General features: G+C 34.9%; 1 protein-coding gene across 1 annotated transcript in view; it reads left to right on the top strand.

Moving 5' to 3' along the window:
- LOC135219008 (calcium-activated chloride channel regulator 1-like) overlaps positions 1 to 5,000 on the top strand; it is a 547,613-nt gene that overhangs the window by 111,036 nt on the left and 431,577 nt on the right. The window lies entirely within an intron of this gene.

Genomic DNA, 5,000 nt, shown 5'->3' with positions numbered 1-5,000 from the left:
TTTTACCTGTAGATTAAACTGAATGAGTATTTTTGCTTTGTTAACTTGTAGTTTCAAGTGCTTGTATTTACTAGTGTTATATATATATATATTATATATATATATATTATATATATATATATTATATATATATAATATATTGCTAACCTTGTCTCGTGTTTTTTTGCTATAGTTCAAAGCTCCAAAATTGTATTACTTATGTGTATTTGTAATTATAATAACAGAATTGTTGGTGCATGACAGCATAGGATTTCGTTCAAAATTCTCTAACTGGCGTCCAAAGATTCTACATATCTGTTTCCCATGTAGTTGCGAAAACACGTTCATCTCATAATATAATGCCATAGTATGTGCCATAATGGTAAAATGTGTCATATACGTATATAAAAACTAAGGAAATTTCGCCTTTAACCAAATTTCGAGAAAACAGCGACGAAACTTTTTCAAAACTTCCGTTCACTCATTGCCGATGCGTTCGACAAAACATATCTTCATCATGGTGGGGTTCCGATGTTAAAATAAGAAAAATCATAAAAAGTTTCATAACATTATGATATTGGTTTTAATTACAACCGTAAAATTTGAAATGTTCTTTGATTATACCTCTATACACTGACAAAATATAAATAAATATATACGAAAGTAAAACTGTAGCTTAAACGCATAGACTGATATCACGGGTGGGCGGGGCCTGTGACGCGACCCCTCAAGTGGCGGGAACATGAACCAACCAGAATATATATGTCTACAATGAATAGAGCCAATGAAATCATCTTGAAAGCATTTGTTTTGCATTTATTAAAGGAATATTTGGATTGTTATAATAAAATAATGTTGTTTGTGTCATATTTCTTGACCACTTCAAAAATAATTGTTTATTCGCAAATTTATGCGTATTCACTTATTCTTTTGTTAATGCAAAGCTTTTGTTTCTAAACCTAGGCGTGTTAGTTTCGGTTATTACTAATAAATATTTAGATTAATAGCTACCTTCCCGAAGTAATGTAAAGAATCATCATCTTTTACTCTCCAAAGAACAGGTAATTTATAAAACGTAAATCCTTTAGTAAACGAGATTACATCTGAGGAACCTTATATTATTTTCGTTAGGCCTATAAATCATTCCGCAACATGCAGTTGCTTTGACCGTAGCCCAAAACTTCGAAATTCAAATAAAACTGTTTGTAATTCCTAATCCTATTTAGAAAATTTTCTTATGACCTCACGCTGGCATTGGCGGGATTGCTAACCTTATCACTCCGTGCGTTGAACTAACAATGAACTAAACAATGTAAAGGGAAAATAATTTGACACAAATATTACGAATTATACCAATGCATAACAGAGATCACATTCATATCTTATGTGTTAGTTTTTGAACTCGCATACTGATCGACATATGAGCGAAATGAAAAAAAAAAAGTGTAACATTACTTGGCAACGTTACACCGAGTTTCGAGATTTTGGACGATGCAAAAAGAATCATGTCGCTTCAGATCTGAGCATGACTGTATACCCCTTTACCTTTAAACGAAATATGAAAATAGGAATTGAATTGCTCAGACCTGAAAATGTTCCAAAGATGAACAATGTAATTTACCTCTTCCTGTCTTTTTTATGATCAGGCATTACTTTGGAAAGTCGGTGCAAGCATGTTTCATGGTCATTTCGTAGTTATTTGAATCAGTTACCAGGTTCTAGTTTAAACTCATTCATTAATTTTGCATGAGCATTTACATCTCTCGGAGCAAATAGCAAAGCTTTCCAACACACTCTTTTGCGCCTTTTCTGTTTCTCTCTTGTTAGTAAATTACCAGAAGCTAGTCCATATATATACCTCCATCTTCTCATAACCCAACGGAGTTTCCATCGGTGTAATAGTCTTGCCACGATATGATGACAGGGTGAGAAATGAGGAATATAACCTCCATTTGACGGTTCACAGTTCTACTTTCAGTGTTGACTCATCCATTGAACAATCGTGGTTCGTGGGTGAACTGTGACAGTTAAACCTGATCGTGAATACCCGGCCCGTGAGATGTAAGCTAGTCCTAGACTTATGCATGCCCTAAAAAAAAAAAAAAAAAAAAAAAAAAAAAAAAAAAAAAAAAAAAAAATGCCCCCATCACAAGGGCAGCCATCAGTCCCCAAGGTAATTCATATTGGGGAGCTTTCTGTTCTCGTCCGAAGTCTAAATTTCGTTGGACCCCTTGGAATAATGATGTTGGCCAATAGATGGTGGATGCCAGCAGCACTTGCTGTCGTGGTCTCCCTCATTCCATGATGAAGCAGCTGCCTGCCAGTGCTGTTTCTTTCTGTTTTACAGTTTCCGCTGTATGTGTAAAGTAAGTGTTATTTTATAAAAAGAAATTGAACTGATACATTATATATTTTATTTGTAATACTCATGCATGGTAAATTGATTTACAAGTCATGTTTCATGAAGCATGAAATTATACTTTCCTTAAGGCCTGTCCACACTAGGAAACATTGTTTGCAAACATTCCTCGCAAACTGTGTTTGCAAACAATGTTTCCTAGTGTGGACGGGCTTTTATCCCTCCTCCAGCGCATTAAAATAGCGGCTACCGCACCGACAAGCATCCTGACAACAACTGAGGTCTGGACAGGAAACATTATTTGCAAACAGTGTCCAAACTGTTTGCATACAGTTTGGAAACTGTTTGCAAACAATGTTTCCTAGTGTGGACAGTCTTACCTTCGAGGTGTGACCCTGTCGCACCAGATTTTCCGCCTGTCCGGCCAGAGGACGTCATTATAGTTCCAGTAATATATTGCACTCAGAATTTAATCTATTAATAAGTAGGAAGGCCTCAGAAAATTCAGACGTGATGTGGGAATCAAATTTGTATTATACTGAAGCCGTTTTCTTTTTGGGGCATGAAAAAGGCATTGCGGAAAAATACGCCATTGTCTGTGTGTGACGTCATTCTCCAACTTTTCCTAATCCACCTGAGCTTTCGATGCCTTTCCACACTTTGGTAATATTTTTTGTCAATACTTCCTTCATTTTCTCCATTTGCTAATGTAAACGAGGCTGCCAATTTTATTTCCTTAGCTGACAGCTGGTTCGATCATCTATGGTCTTCTTCAATGCAAATCTAGAATCTAGATTCACAATTAAACACAATGTAAATTATCCAATACATAACAGAGTTCGGGCTGAAAATAATCGGCAAGCAAAACTTTAAATTGAAATTTTAAAATTTAAAAATATACTGCAAAGTTTGTTGTGTCAAAACTCGGTCAACAAATCTCTCAGGCCAGCGCTTCTCCATGAATGAATACCCCGGATCTAGAGAGAACTTTAGAAGTCTTCAGCCACCCTACGTCCAGTGCACTCTACACAAAGGCTTCCACGCCTCTTGAGAATTTACTGTTGTGGAAGTAAGCTGGTCTGAGAGTCCCTGGATCCCCCAAAAGGCGACAATGCAACAAATCATCGCAAGGGCAGCCATCAGTTCTCAACTTGATTCGTATTGGGAGGCTTTCTTTACTCCTCGGAAGTCAAACTTACCAACTCCTCTGATTTCGATTTGTTTTTATTTATATAGATTTTTTGCATTATGTCAAGCACTGGGGCAACTAAGGCCATTCGGCGCTGAAACGGAAATTGACAGTAACAGGTTTGAAAGGTGTAACAAGAGGATAACCTCCAAGCAGTTTCACTTTGAATTAACTGTCAGGAGAGGGTTGACAGTACGATGGAAGAAAGAGAATATGAACGGAGGTACCTTAAAAGGAATGAAACTAATTGCAGCTAGGGGCCGAAGCGACGCTGCAATGACCTTAAGTAATGCCTATAGTGCACAAAATGAGGTGCACTAACGGCACTACCCCCCTACGGTGGCCAATTCCTCCGGTCCTAACTTCTTTGGGTATCCTTGGGGTAACGATGTTTATCTTCCGTGATCTTTCCACACTTTGGGTACATTTTTCTGGCACGCCTTTCCTTCATTTTCTGTGTGTGCAAATGCACAAGGGGTTCCCAAAATCAACTGGCAAAAATTGGCCTAATAATTTTTGAAAAGTTAGAACTGAAAATGGAACTTAAAATATATATATATATATACTATAGTATATATATATAAATATATATATATATATATATATATATATATATATATATATATATATATATATATTATATATATATATATATATATATATATATATATATATTTTTGTATATATATACATGTGTGTGTGTTTTTATATATTCATCACGTTCCATGTTTTCGTGATCTAGTTATATATATATATATATATATATATATATATATATATATATATATATATATATATAGTGTGTGTGTGTGTGTGTGTATGTATTTGTATGTATACTGTATATGTCCACTATGTCCACGAGCAAAATACGTAGGGCATACGACATTATTTTCGTATGTTTACACCTACACACACACACACACACCTAAATGCGTCAGTATTGTAGATCATAATTGTTTGCTACACTCATATTATATTTAGCCTTTCGATGCTTACTCATGACCTTTGTTAAAATCCGTCGTGAAAGCACCTCGTTGAGGACAAAATGGAAAGCGTCCGGGATTAAGATTTACGTTGTGTCCGTCCAAAAAGCACTTTCATAAGTAGTATAAGCATTTATATCTTGTGATGAAATTTTGCATGCACAGTTTTGTAAATATTGGGAGTTCGAACGTAGATAATAATACACAAACATGGATGTGTCCAATGTAAATTCTCTCTCTCTCTCTCTCTCTCTCTCTCTCTCTCTCTCTCTCCTCTCTCTCTCTCTCTATATATCTATATATATATATATATATATATATATATATATATATAGTATATATATATATATATATATGTATATATATATATATATATATATATATATGATATATATATATATATAATATATATATATCAACTCAAATATTTCTTATTATGGATTTCGCTGTGACGTCGGAGTAACTTACTACACTCACGAGGGATTACCTA

The sequence above is a fragment of the Macrobrachium nipponense genome, chromosome 1 (assembly GCF_015104395.2).
Source record: "Macrobrachium nipponense isolate FS-2020 chromosome 1, ASM1510439v2, whole genome shotgun sequence".
Classification (NCBI taxonomy): Eukaryota; Metazoa; Arthropoda; class Malacostraca; order Decapoda; family Palaemonidae; genus Macrobrachium; species Macrobrachium nipponense.
The sequence above is the reverse complement of the archived record's forward strand: the minus strand, read 5'-3'. Positions and strand labels throughout refer to the sequence as shown.